Raw genomic sequence first — 14,991 nt, 5'->3', positions numbered from 1 at the left:
ACCGTGTTGGGAAGATTCTACCGTGTTGAGAAGATTCTACCGGGTTGGGAAGATTCTACCGTGTTGGGAAGATTCTACCGTGTTGAGAAGAATCTACCGTGTTGGGAAGATTCTACCGTGTTGAGAAGATTCTACCGTGTTGGGAAGATTCTACCGTGTTAGGAAGATTCTACCGTGTTGGGAAGATTCTACCGTGTTGAGAAGATTCTACCGTGTTAGGAAGATTCTACCGTGTTGGGAAGATTCTACCGTGTTGAGAAGATTCTACCGGGTTGGGAAGATTCTACCGTGTTGGGAAGATTCTATCGTGTTGGGAAGATTCTACCGGGTTGGGAAGATTCTACCGTGTTGGGAAGATTCTACCGTGTTGAGAAGATTCTACCGTGTTGGGAAGATTCTACCGTGTTGGGAAGATTCTACCGTGTTGAGAAGATTCTACCGGGTTGGGAAGATTCTACCGTGTTGGGAAGATTCTACCGTGTTGAGAAGATTCTACCGTGTTGGGAAGATTCTACCGTGTTGAGAAGATTCTACCGTGTTGGGAAGATTCTACCGTGTTGGGAAGATTCTACCGTGTTAGGAAGATTCTACCGTGTTGGGAATATTCTACCGTGTTGAGAAGATTCTACCGGGTTGGGAAGATTCTACCGTGTTGGGAAGATTCTACCGTGTTGAGAAGATTCTACCGGGTTTGGAAGATTCTACCGTGTTGGGAAGATTCTACCGTGTTGAGAAGTTTCTACAGTGTTGGGAAGATTCTACCGTGTTGAGAAGATTCTACCAGGTTGGGAAGATTCTACCGTGTTGGGAAGATTCTACCGTGTTGAGAATATTCTACCGTCTTGGGAAGATTCTACCGTGTTGGGAAGATTCTACCGTGTTGAGAAGATTCTACCGGGTTGGGAAGATTCTACCGTGTTGGGAAGATTCTACCGTGTTAGGAAGATTCTACCGTGTTGGGAATATTCTACCGTGTTGAGAAGATTCTACCGTGTTGGGAAGATTCTACCGTGTTGAGAATATTCTACCGTCTTGGGAAGATTCTACCGTGTTGGGAAGATTCTACCGTGTTGAGAAGATTCTACCGGGTTGGGAAGATTCTACCGTGTTGGGAAGATTCTACCGTGTTAGGAAGATTCTACCGTGTTGGGAATATTCTACCGTGTTGAGAAGATTCTACCGTGTTGGGAAGATTCTACCGTGTTGAGAAGATTCTACCGTGTGGGGAAGATTCTACCGTGTTGAGAAGATTCTACCGGGTTGGGAAGATTCTACCGTGTTGGGAAGATTCTACCGTGTTGAGAAGATTCTACCGTGTTGGGAAGATTCTACCGTGTTGGGAAGATTCTACCGTGTTGAGAAGATTCTACCGGGTTGGGAAGATTCTACCGTGTTGGGAAGATTCTACCGTGTTGAGAAGAATCTACCGTGTTGGGAAGATTCTACCGTGTTGAGAAGATTCTACCGTGTTGGGAAGATTCTACCGTGTTAGGAAGATTCTACCGTGTTGGGAAGATTCTACCGTGTTGAGAAGATTCTACCGTGTTAGGAAGATTCTACCGTGTTGGGAAGATTCTACCGTGTTGAGAAGATTCTACCGGGTTGGGAAGATTCTACCGTGTTGGGAAGATTCTATCGTGTTGGGAAGATTCTACCGGGTTGGGAAGATTCTACCGTGTTGGGAAGATTCTACCGTGTTGAGAAGATTCTACCGTGTTGGGAAGATTCTACCGTGTTGGGAAGATTCTACCGTGTTGAGAAGATTCTACCGGGTTGGGAAGATTCTACCGTGTTGGGAAGATTCTACCGTGTTGAGAAGATTCTACCGTGTTGGGAAGATTCTACCGTGTTGAGAAGATTCTACCGTGTTGGGAAGATTCTACCGTGTTGGGAAGATTCTACCGTGTTAGGAAGATTCTACCGTGTTGGGAATATTCTACCGTGTTGAGAAGATTCTACCGGGTTGGGAAGATTCTACCGTGTTGGGAAGATTCTACCGTGTTGAGAAGATTCTACCGGGTTTGGAAGATTCTACCGTGTTGGGAAGATTCTACCGTGTTGAGAAGTTTCTACAGTGTTGGGAAGATTCTACCGTGTTGAGAAGATTCTACCAGGTTGGGAAGATTCTACCGTGTTGGGAAGATTCTACCGTGTTGAGAATATTCTACCGTCTTGGGAAGATTCTACCGTGTTGGGAAGATTCTACCGTGTTGAGAAGATTCTACCGGGTTGGGAAGATTCTACCGTGTTGGGAAGATTCTACCGTGTTAGGAAGATTCTACCGTGTTGGGAATATTCTACCGTGTTGAGAAGATTCTACCGTGTTGGGAAGATTCTACCGTGTTGAGAATATTCTACCGTCTTGGGAAGATTCTACCGTGTTGGGAAGATTCTACCGTGTTGAGAAGATTCTACCGGGTTGGGAAGATTCTACCGTGTTGGGAAGATTCTACCGTGTTAGGAAGATTCTACCGTGTTGGGAATATTCTACCGTGTTGAGAAGATTCTACCGGGTTGGGAAGATTCTACCGTGTTGGGAAGATTCTACCGTGTTGAGAAGATTCTACCGGGTTTGGAAGATTCTACCGTGTTGGGAAGATTCTACCGTGTTGAGAAGTTTCTACAGTGTTGGGAAGATTCTACCGTGTTGAGAAGATTCTACCAGGTTGGGAAGATTCTACCGTGTTGGGAAGATTCTACCGTGTTGAGAATATTCTACCGTCTTGGGAAGATTCTACCGTGTTGGGAAGATTCTACCGTGTTGGGAAGTTTCTACCGTGTTGAGAAGATTCTACCGTGTTGAGAAGATTCTACCGTTTTAGGAAGATTCTACCGCGTTGGGAAGATTCTACCGTGTTGAGAAGATTCTACCGGGTTGGGAACATTCTACCGTGTTGGGAAGATTCTACCGGGTTGGGAAGATTCTACCGGGTTGGGAAGATTCCGGGTTCTGCGACATTTCTCCCATGGCAAAAACAAACCACGCAGTTCATATTATTCGCAAGACGGTGACCCCCACAACACAAGGGGCGTTTTGCGTTCTGCAGTTCAGCAAGACTGAATCCGTAATTGCGGTGCAGCGTGCGTTTCAACGGCGTTTTGCCATTGATCCGCCAATGTCAAAGAGCATTCGTCGTTGGTAGCGACACTTTGAGGAAACAGGCTGCTTAGGTAAGGGGAAGAGCACGGGGCAACCACGCACCTCAGAGGGAAACGTGAGAAGAATTCAAGAGAGTTTTCTGCGTAGCCCGTGCAAGTCCACTCGTCGTGCTAGCCGAGAACCTGCGAATGACTGAGGCTAGGGGCTGTTTGTGCGCTGGGAGAGGCATCTTGCGGTAATCATTTTAAACTCTATGCCCCGCCCTTTCAAGTGGTAAGAGTTTAATTCATGGGCGGTTCGTGGTTGCAGAGATATAGCGATTTCAAGTCGGGTCCATCTATTTGAAACACCCTGTATAATTGGATTTTGCGGAGTCTCTCTCCCCGTGGTCGCGTGGATTTTTCTCCGGGTCCTGGAGTTTTCCCCTCCACATATAGAGTAGTACGGTATTTGGCTGCAATACAAAATACACGGCAGGCCACTTTGTTTGAGCTTATCCATTCGTGATAGCCAGGTCGCTTCTTGACATACGTTTAAAAAAAATAGTTTTTGAGTTTAGAAGCACTCTCCCCTCCAACCCCCCTCACCTCCCACCACCGACATGAACCTGGGGTGGGTTTGTCGTGGCGGGGGGCCCTCCAGCCCCCCACTTCTCCCCACTCACCACCACCACGCTTCTCACCTTCACGCTCCACGCACAGCCGAGTGCCCTCTCTTGTGAGTGCCCGTGGCCATGACCAGCGACACGGTCAAGGCGCAGCCCTGCAATAGCTCACCCCGCATCACTGCGGGAGGAACGACCTCCTCTAGAGAGCCCCCCCTCCCTCCCCCACCTCTAGACGAGTGGTAATTGGCCTACTCTTCCACGAAGACCAAGTCATAATAATTCCATTTATAACTCGTCAGATTTTGCAAACATGGCAATAACTCAGAGGATCGGAGACACGCCCTGAGACCAGAGAGAGAGCGAGGCCTTTAGATGTGTGTTAAGAGTCCGAGTGAATTCGATGTTGTGGATGTGCAAAGGGATGTAGAGTAGAGAGTTCCACTCAGACGGGGCGACAGCAGAGAACCGATGTGAGGCTGTAACAGTCGAGTGTAGTGTATAGTGTATAGTGCAGAAGTGTATAGTGGTACATAGTGTAGTGTATAGTAGTGTATACTGTATAGTGGTGTATATTGTAGTGTATAGTGGTGTGTTTAGTGCGTAGTGTATAGTAGTGTATAGTGGTGTATAGTGGTGTATATTGTATTCCTAAATATTACAGCTTCCGTCCGAGGACGGGCAAACAAGCTAGTGAATAGTTATTGGTCGTGAAAGCCTACATGTTAAACAGTTTCTTTAGAGGTTGCGTCTCTCTCTCATCATCATCGCCGCGGTGGCTAGATGTTAACTACCTCGCCTGGCATACAGGAGGTCGTGGGTTCGATCCTGACCCTGAAGACGCCAGAAGCAGGTGGATTGCTTCACTATTCTGGCAGATCGCCTGATGATGCTGGTTGTGGTAATTACGAGCGAAACGTCACGGTACTCAAATTGTAAACGTTGTGGGTATACTCTCCAACACACCGGTGGGCTGAAGTAGTACACTACACTACACACTCCACTACACTATACTCTACACTATACGAGTAAACTAATTGGCGCGTGTACGTGACAAACCTTACTGGCTGTGTCCGGTGGTGGAGGCTTGAGACATTTATACTTACGAGATCGAACCCCAAAACCATTTATTGTGAATAATATTGGTCGCGAAAGCGTACGTGCTCAACTGTGTGCGTCTATCGCAATTTCCACTACACGTAGTGCACCCGACCCATTGCATGTGTTTTTCTTTCGACGACAATATAAATCAACAAAGATCCCCCCACACACGCCCACCACTCCCCACGAGTGCCGGATCTGGGATGCAAGGAGAGAGCGAGAGAGGGGTCTGGGGGGGGAGAGTTGATTGATTGATTGGCCCTCTGCTCATCGGCTGGTTGATTCAACGCCAGGCAAGCCTCTCTAGCGACTCCACGACGTGGAACACGGCCACCTCCTCACGCGGACCCAGTGCGGCCACCCACCGCCGTCCGTTGATCCGCCGCTGGACGCGATGAGGAGGTCGCGATGAGGAGGCCACGCGGGGCCGCCTCTGGCCACCGCTGTCGCGAGCGAGACGAGGCGGAGGGACGCAGCGCCGAGTGAGCGAGAGGTAATCGCGGGGCGAGAAAGACACCGCGGGCGGCGGGGGTGGACACGGAGACAGGGATGGTCGAGAGACACACGGGGGTAGACATCGAGGCGCAAAGATACAGCGAGAGATAGAGACACACGGAGAGAGACAGAGGCAGATGGAAGAGACGCAGATACAGAGATCGACGGAGATAGTAGACAGAGGCACGGAGGTGGAGATAGAGATATTCCAGAGAGAGACATACACAAATAGATAGACAGAGTGACAGTTACAGAGACAGGGAGGAGACAGGGAGACACACAGACACAGGGAGGAGACGCAGAGGTACCATGGGAGGGACACACACAAATGAGGTTAACCCATATCCACCGCTGCTGCTAATTGTTGTAAAGTAATAAACTATTGAGGCATCAGCTCCTTGTAAAAACCAAAACTTTATATAAACGTAACAGCATTGTCCACAGATTGCCCAGTTCTTGTTGAGGATGAGGCGGATTCAGTGGTTGACAGTGAATGACCAAGTTGACCGAATGAGTTAAACATAAAATTAAGTTAACCGTGAGGCCAAAATTTGGGTGGGCAGATGATCAAATAACAACCGCCAAGAGTGGAATTGAAAAGTGTCCCATTGGAACTGTCATGGGTTATAATAATTCACGTACATACACACACACACGTGTGTGTGTGATACTGGGTTATCGTGTGCCGTGCTGGTCTTCATAGGTGCCACTCGCTAACAGGACTCACCCCCAAACAGTCTGTCCAAGTTTGAAGTTTCCGTGACTGCAGGGATCCATACTCTTTGGTTCTTTCGGTAAAGTCACGTAGGTATAAAATAAAATAAATCACGACGTTTCGATTGCAACACAAGCAATCATCATCAGGTGGGAAAACCACAGCAATAATTGTTTTTGCTGAAGTGTTCAGGCTATAAAGGGGGGATCTTTGTCTCTGGTTATCAAGGTCCATGGCAGAACAGCCCTCAAATCAACTGCCGGATGAAGGCCGCCTTTGTGTGGGGTTGGTTGACCTTTCTTCACCACGCCGGCCAGTACAGGTTAAGTGGGGACCTAGTGAGCACATGCCAATGCTGGCGTGTCGTTGAAACTGTTGGCCCAACGTCTGACCAACGATGGCATGTGGTTTGAACCACCGTTATCCCAACGTGCCACGTTTACTGGGTGGGGTGCCACACCGCGTCGGGTCTACACTTGCTGCTCCTGATGTTAGCCGTGGCGGTGGGAGGGGGGTGGGTATCGAACTCAGGTCGCCAAGTTCATGCACCCCGCCCCGCCCTCCCCAGCGCGTGACCGATGGCGATGATGATAATGATGATGACATCTCTTGACAAGGGCCGGGTCCCCACCGAGGCTGCGCTGGTCAGGATGCACTGGGCTGTGCGCTTGGTTCTGTCCGTGTGGTGCTCCTCACTCTGCCGCCCGGCGCAGGCACAAGGTGAGACCAGGTTGCAACCTCCACCGTGTGACTCACGATAATCTATTACACTGGTCAACACACTTTTTCTGGCATAAGGTATTCCAACAGTGTTAATTTAATTTTGGGGTGCTGATTCCAAATCTGGCATCAGTTTTTGTCTATCACATCAGGTTTTTGAGATATCAAATATTGCATTTTCAATAAAAAGTGGTTTGTTTTAATAGTGAGTATAGAAACAAACAAGATGTATTGTAAGAGTCACTTTATTTTTCATTAATATTAAAGAAGTGAAGTTGCCTTTACATGCTTAAGCTGTTAATTTATCCATTGCATGGGTGGACCTTATCCTTATCAATCATCCAGACATTTTCCCCCCCTGAGAGATTTTGCAGGAGCCGCCACTGAGTGACAGAGTTAATTTCGGGTAAAAGCAATGAAAATGGGTATGCCTATAGCATAAAAATGAGATGTGATAGAGCAAATCTGAGATCAGATTTGCAATCAGCACCCTGAAATTAGTCTATAACGGCTGCAAAAGTCCAGGCCAGAAAAAAATGTTTTTTTTTTGTTGACCAATGTTATTGTTGTTGTTGGTGCTCTTAAGAGCGATATTGATCGTGGTTGTGAAGCCGCCCCGACCACGACCGTTCCCACCCACCACTACCACTGCTGCGTCCGCACACTCTCCCCTCCTTCCCACCACTCCTACAACCGCCCCCATCACCACAACCACACAAACCAGCCCAACCGCGCCATGTGTCTGGAGCAGAGGTCGCAAACGGGTTTTGATTCCTTACCCGTACCCGTACCCGGCCGCACCAGGGTCGCAAACGGGTACCCGTACCCGGCCGTACCCGTACCCTATCCCCGTACCCTACCCGTACGGGTAGGGTACGGGTATCGGGTACCTGATTGCGACCTCTGGGATGAAGCCATGTTGCAGGCGCGGGGGGGTTGATTCTAGGAACTCAAATCGTGAGAAGAGACAAGATGTTGGGAAATGAGTGACAAACAGTTACTCACCAGTGTCTCACGGCCTACCCGTACCCGGCCGCACCAGGGTCGCAAACGGGTACCCGTACCCTACCCGATACCCGGCTACCCGTACCCAGGCGGGTACGGGTAGCCGGGTATCGGGTAGGGTACGGGTATCGTGTACCCGGTTGCGACCTCTGGTCTGGAGGAAGGGGTGGGTGGGGCATAAACAGAAAGAGGCAGGACCAAAAAGAGGAAAGTCGCAGAGCCCAAATAGGAAGAGGTGGGGCCTGATCAGTAAGGGGTGGGGCCTAAGCAGGAAGGAGTGGGGCCTAAAGAGGAAGTGCCCGGGTCCACAGAGGTTGAACTTCTCTGTTGATTTCAGGTAATGGAAGCGTAAAATAAAATGCGAGCAGCAGGCAGCACACGGGTAGTGCCACAGATACAGTAAAGGCCAACTATTATAAATCATTGTACCTTTTTTTTAGAATACTGTTCGCGTAAATTACTTCTGAAAACACTTTTTGATCGGGCATCGTTTTCCCATGGAGGGTGCGGGAAACTGCAGACGATTGGAGTTAAGGCAGCTAGAACCGCCGCTAAAAACTATTTGCCCAAGCTTTGTGGTCCTATAATTAGGACATTTCTTTACGTGGGAGGAAAACCGGAGTACCTGGAGAAAACCCACGCATACGAGAGCAGGTAGCACTCAGTCCCCTTACAGATGGAAATTAATCCTCTACTTGCTCTACTGCCCTATCACCACATCCATTATACCTCCAGCTGTGGTCATTAAGTGCCACCTAAGCCAGTCTTACCAGTGGGCGTGTAAAATATTGAGTGAGAAATTGTACCATTTAGCAACATTTGCCACGACAATCTATGTAAGCTACCTGGGAGATGGTATTTTTTGTCCTTTTTGCGTCTTTTAATGTTCTTGTGAGTGTGTGATAATGTAGCAGTCAGCACGCTGCTCTACGAACCCGGCAACCCGAGTTCGATTCCCGCTCACGTCCACCAACACCAGTGACGATTATCTGAACCGGTCCTGAGCCGCACCTAGGTCGACTCAGCCTCAAATTAATACCTGGTACGGTGTGTAAACATCGCCACTAGGGGAGGCAAAGGCGGCCTGGCATGGTGCTGGCCACCCACCCCTTCGTGTGCCGTGCCGGCCATCATAGCTTGCTGCTACTCGCTAACAGCACTTGCCCCAACAGTCTGTTAAATGCTACACGGGGGACCTTTGTCTTTGTGCGCAGTGCGCGTGCTGTGCGTGCCGGAGCGCACCTTCGTGTCGGTGCAAGAGAACAGCGCTGGGGGCCTCCTCGTCGTGACGTTCACCGTGCCGCCGCTGGGCCCCGCCTCCTTCTCCTCGCCCGCCCTGACCCCGCGTGACCTCACGTGGGCCCTCGCGGGGCCCAACTCCACGTGGTTCTACGTGGACGACGCCGGCGGTCTGCGGCTCGACGCGCGGCGATCGCTCGACGCGGAGGTGCGATGGCAGATCGAGTCACGGGCACCCACCCGCTCGCTCACCCGCTCACTCGCCTGCTCACCCACCCGCTTGCCCGCTCACCCACCCGCTCACCCACCCGCTCGCTCACCCACTCGCTTGCAGGCCTGCTCGCTAGCCCACTCATCTACTCGCTTGCTTGCCCGCTTGCTCGCAAGCTCACTCACTCACCCATTTACTCACCCACTCGCTCACCCACTCACCTGCTCGCTCGCTAGCTCACTCACTCACCCACCCACTCACGCACCTGCTCGCTCGCCCGCCCGCTCACCCGCTCACTCGCTCGCCCACTCACTCACCCACCCACTCGCACACCCATTTGCTCACTCACCCACTCACTGGCCCGCCCACTCACCCACTCACTCACCCACTTGCTTACTTACCAACACACCAGCACTCATCCACTCACAGGCTTACACTTGATCCCGCGTATCGCTTATATCATACACAGCTCACAACAGCATTCACCTACTTATGCTGACACCAGTGTAATGACCGATAGATTACCCCAAGCCAATATGCAGCCTAACGGCTATTTGAAAATAAACAAAGGTCTCCGATTGGTAGAAAGAGGCCTCCACGGTGATTGGTCGGGTGGTAAACTTTTAAAGGGATTGGAGGAATAAGGTTTGAAAGAGATCAATCGGGGGAAACAGAGAGAGGATCCGTTAGAGGAGAAGGAGAGGAATTGGCTCAGGGGAAACACAAGGACAAGATGGTTCCAGAAAATGGGGGCCTCGAGGAGTTTCAAAGTGGAGAGCACGAGGAGTGGTGACGTTCGCAGGAAGTTACAAGCTGGATGACAAAGATGAAGCCTCGGGCCCCTGTATTGTGGCCGTGTCCCAATAAAGTGGCTCTTATTACCACGTGCTCTGCGTGTCGCCCACACACCTCTGGGATGAAGCCATGTTGCAGGCGTGGGTGGGTTGATTCTAGGAACTTGAATTGTGAGAAGAGACAAGACGTTGGGAAATGAGTGACAAACGGTTACTCACCAGTGACTCACGGCCTACCCGTACCCGTACCCGGCCGCACCAGGGTCGCAAACGGGTACCCGTACCCGTACCCGGCCGGGTATGGGTAGCCGGGTATTCGGTAGGGTACGGGTATCGGGTACCCGGTTGCGACCTCTGCCACACACTCGGGGTGGGGGGAGGGGCGTTGGGCACCAGCGAGGGCGTTACCCGCGTTGTGGAGATGAGTGTTGCTGCCCCCTGTGGTGAACCCGCGCACAGAACATGACGACCCCGGTGCTGAGGGTGGACGTGACCTGCAGCCACGGAGTGGAACACACAGAGGTACCGGGGCAGCACGCGTCACCGGCAGACAGCGTCATTGCGGTTATTACGTCTATAAGGTCCGGCCAGTTCATCGGCGTTGCTTCAAGCGAGCCTGACCCCGCTGATGAGACGCCGCCTTTTGCGTTCAGTGTTTTGTTGTTGTCCTTCCCCGCACCTCCGGTTAGCACGGTTGGCTACGTACGGTGCGAAAGAAGTTCAACGTGCGTACGTACACCGAGTGTCGAAACCAGTATTTGCCTACAAACACCTGTCATTTCACCCGCCATTGGTTCGAGCGAACCTGACCGCTGATGGGACGATCAGCGCCGAAACCAGCCCCGGAATTTTTGCTGCAATGATGGCACTCCCGGAAGGTTGCGGGAATTTGGGGGATCCAGCACCCTGGGGTCGCGCGAAGGTCGCGTGTGAACGGAAGGCTCTCTCGCTGCGGTGCGTGCGTGCGATCCACAGCACTCGATCCTCGTGCAGGTGACCAACTTGAACGACAACCAGCCCCGGTTTGAACGAGACGTCTACCTGGTCGACATTAACGAGGTACAGACAACAGATCTCCCGCGCATACTGTTTGGGGGCAAGTGCAGCAAGTGTAGACCCGATGCGGTACGGCACCCCACCCAGTAAACGTGGCACGTTGGGATAATGGCGGTCCAAACCACATGCCAACGTTGGTCAGACGTTGGAACAACTGTTTCAACGACACGCCAACATTGGCATGTGCTCACTAGGTCCCCACTTAACCTGTACTGGCCGGCGTGGTGAAGAATGGTGAACCAGCCCCACGCAAAGGCGACCTGCATCCGGCAGTTGATTTGAGGGCTGTTCTGCCATGGACCTTGATAACCAGAGACAAAGATCCCCCCTTTATAGCCTGGACAGACTGTTTGGGGGCGAGTGCTGTTAGCGAGTGGCACCTATGAAGGCCGCAACGGCACACGAGGGGGTGGGTGGCCAGCAACGCGCTCCGGGCCGCCTTTGTCTCCCCGGGTAACTAATTTGAGGCTGAGTCGACCTAGGGGAGGCCCAGGACCGGTTCGGGCAATCGTCGCCGGTGTTTTGGTGGCCGCGAGCGGGAATCGAACCCGGGTCTCTGGCCGGGTTCGCAGCGATTGCGATTTGATTTGCGATTACATTTTTCTTAAAGTCAAGCTTCAGTTCAATATTCACTGTGTAATAGATTTAAAACATGTGATGGAGCATTGCCACATGATACCATCACAATATGAACTGCTCTATATATTCTAATGCAAGGATGAGAACTTAAAAGATATGAATTGCTTCCATCGTCTATTTATTCAAATGTTTTAATTTAAATAGAACAATCAAACATAGAACAATTGTTAAGTTAAATAAATAAAGTTATAATAATAAAACAATTCCAATAACAAAGTAATAGGACTTTTCAAATCGCAGCCTTTGCGATTTGCTCATCGCATTGTTTAAAATTTCGATTTGAAATCGATTAATCGTTCAGCCCGAGTGCAGAGTGCCACCTTGACGTTGCAATTCAGCAGCGGCGACGATGTTATGGTTCATGATCTCGATGCCAATGGCAGAGTCGGAATCTTGATTTTCAAATTTCAGTTTCATTTATGAGGTATAACCCTGTGAGCCATGCGGCTCTTGACTCGGGTGCAACCGCAACAAAACAAGAACCAGAAACATCTTTACTTGCACGTGTGTCGTGCAAGTAAAGATGTTTCTGGTTCATGTTTTTGCTGCTGCCGCTTGCTGCTGCCACAACGAGAGAGAGAGAGAGAGGGCTTCAGCAGAGAGAGTCTTCGTGTCGTGTCGCTGTTCCTCCTCCGTTGAAGGAGCGCAGACCACAGTGGGTTTACATGCTGTGTTGCTGTACCACGCTGTGTTGATGTTCCATGCTGTGTTGCTGTACCACGCTGTGTTGATGTTCCATGCTGTGTTGCTGTACCACGCTGTGTTGATGTTCCATGCTGTGTTGCTGTACCACGCTGTGTTGATGTTCCACGCTGTGTTGCTGTACCACGCTGTGTTGATGTTCCATGCTGTGTTGCTGTACCACGCTGTGTTGATGTTCCACGCTGTGTTGATGTACCTTGCTGTGTTGCTGTACCACGCTGTGTTGATGTTCCATGCTGTGTTGCTGTACCACGCTGTGTTGATGTTCCATGCTGTGTTGCTGTACCACGCTGTGTTGATGTTCCACGCTGTGTTGCTGTACCACGCTGTGTTGATGTACCTTGCTGTGTTGCTGTACCACGCTGTGTTGATGTTCCACGCTGTGTTGCTGTACCACGCTGTGTTGATGTTCCATGCTGTGTTGCTGTACCACGCTGTGTTGATGTACCTTGCTGTGTTGCTGTACCACGCTGTGTTGATGTTCCATGCTGTGTTGCTGTACCACGCTGTGTTGATGTACCTTGCTGTGATGCTGTACCACGCTGTGTTGCTGTACCACGCTGTGTTGCTGTGTGGCGGCACCACGCTGCTGCGCTGCCGCTCGCTGTCTGCAGCTGTCTCCCGTCGACTCGACCTTCGTGAGCGTCAAGGCCACGGACCTCGATGGTGACGCCATCCGATACGTCCTGGACCCCAACTCCGTGCGTGGCATCGTCGCAACCACACACCACCTGCAACCCCACCACCACCACCTGCACCACCACCACCTGCACCACCACCTGCACCACCACCTGCACCACCACCGCCTGCACCACCACCTGCACCACCACCGCCTGCACCACCACCTGCACCACCTGCACCACCACCTGCACCATCACCACCTGCACCAGCACCACCACCACCGCAACAGCCGCTTAGTGGCCGTGACGTCACCACGCCGCTTGTGCCAGGCTAGGTGCCCCTGTGCGTGCGTGTGTGTCCATGTGCGTCTGTGTGCTTGTGTGTGTGCGTGCTGGGTAGGTGCCCCTGTGTCTGCGTGCGTAGTGTAGCGGTCAGCGCTGCGCTACGAACCCGGCGGTGACCCCGAGTTCGATTCGCGCTCATGGCCAACACCGGTGACGATTATCTGAAACGGTCCTGGGCCTCCCCTAGGTCTACTCAGCCTCAAATTAGTACCCGGTGCGATGTGTAAACATCGCCACTGGGGAGACAAAGGCGGCCGGGCGTGGTGCTGGCCACCCACCCCCTCGTGTGCCGTGCCGGCCTTCATAGGTGCTGCTCGCTAACAGCACTTGCCCCTCCAATCTGTTAAGCCTATACGGGGCATCCTTGTCTGTGTGTGTACGAGGTGGATGCCCCTGTGTGTGTGTGTGCGCTTGTGTGCAGAACGGAGTGGAATTCTTCACCATCACTCTGCCGGGCAGTGGCCGGATCAGCCTGCACCGGCCACTCGACTTCGAGGAGCTCACGGACCTGAGGCTCATCGTCTACGCCGAGGTGCAGCCCCCGATGGCTGCGGCTCTCGCTCCCCGGTCGCACTCGGAGTGCGCAGGCGGTGCAACTGCACCGGGGCCCACGGATTTCAGGAGGGGCTATAAGAGAGTGGGGGTTGGCGGGGAGGGGGGGATGAGACAAGGGACGGGGTCCAAGTTTTGTTCCGTGCCCCAGGGCGCGTGCCAACCGCGCTGCTATTCCCCTGGGTTCATTGTTAGAGCCAGACTAAGGCTCCCCTAGGATTGACTGTGAAATCCAGAGGTTCACAAAGCCAGACTAAGGCTCCCCTAGGGTTGATTGTGAATTCCAGAGGCTCACAAAGCCAGACTAAGGCCCCCCTCTCCTAGAGTGGAGCTGAATGGACTGTAGCCCGCATGCCCAGCCACCACATGCCTAAATAGCTTTTGTTCGGACTGATGAAGGGGGCTAGAGAGGAGATGGAGTGATGTGGTACAAGAGTATGTGGAGCTCAGTGGACTTGCCTATGACTGGTAGCAGTGCTAAGATCAGCCTCCATAGAGGAGGCTCGTGAAGGACGCTACTGGGCAGTTGGAGACAGTCGCCTTTTAACAACAGCAGAGGGCAGAGGAGTGACGCTCACAACAATGAGCGGAGCGCCGGGCGGCTAAAACGCAGCAAGTTGGCACGGTGGGGAACACATCTGCCAGTCATCTCAGTCGGTAAACCCGCAGCACACACTTCACGTAATAGCCCGAAGGTGCACCTAGCCTGGCACAAATGCCGTGATAACGAACGGCAGTCGTTGTTGTTGTTGTCCGTGTGTGGATGCGGTGGTGCCGCCCGTCACCAGGAGTTCTCCACCACGGAGCGTTACCGCGCCACCGCCACGGTGTGGGTGACGGTGCGCGACGGGGACGACATGTACCCGCACTTCCTGCCGTGCCGGCTATCCGGGCCGGACGGTGCCAGCCAGCACGGCCCGGGAGACGCGGCCAACATCACCGACACTGCCGTCACGGCGCTGTCCACGCCGCTCTGCCTGCCGCCCACTTACAACGCGACCGTCCGCCAGGGGGAGATCCAGGTGGGCGCGGCGTGGCCTGGCGCACTCCCGCCGCTTGTTTTCCACTGGCACGCGCGAGCCGAGCCGGCGCG

General features: G+C 52.3%; 2 long non-coding RNA genes across 2 annotated transcripts; both read left to right on the top strand.

Moving 5' to 3' along the window:
• Nucleotides 1–9,101: 9,101 nt before the first annotated feature.
• On the top strand, nucleotides 9,102–11,002 carry LOC144951934 (uncharacterized). Its single transcript, XR_013640549.1, has 3 exons — nucleotides 9,102–9,187; nucleotides 10,444–10,506; nucleotides 10,960–11,002. It is a non-coding gene; the product is annotated as an uncharacterized LOC144951934 (long non-coding RNA).
• Nucleotides 11,003–12,966: 1,964 nt separating this feature from the next.
• LOC144951940 (uncharacterized) lies at nucleotides 12,967–14,697 on the top strand. Its single transcript, XR_013640551.1, has 3 exons — nucleotides 12,967–13,082; nucleotides 13,768–13,878; nucleotides 14,687–14,697. It is a non-coding gene; the product is annotated as an uncharacterized LOC144951940 (long non-coding RNA).
• The last annotated feature ends 294 nt before the right edge of the window (nucleotides 14,698–14,991 follow it).

The sequence above is a fragment of the Lampetra fluviatilis genome, chromosome 64, assembly GCF_964198595.1.
Source record: "Lampetra fluviatilis chromosome 64, kcLamFluv1.1, whole genome shotgun sequence".
NCBI classification, from domain to species: Eukaryota; Metazoa; Chordata; class Hyperoartia; order Petromyzontiformes; family Petromyzontidae; genus Lampetra; species Lampetra fluviatilis.
The sequence above is the reverse complement of the archived record's forward strand: the minus strand, read 5'-3'. Positions and strand labels throughout refer to the sequence as shown.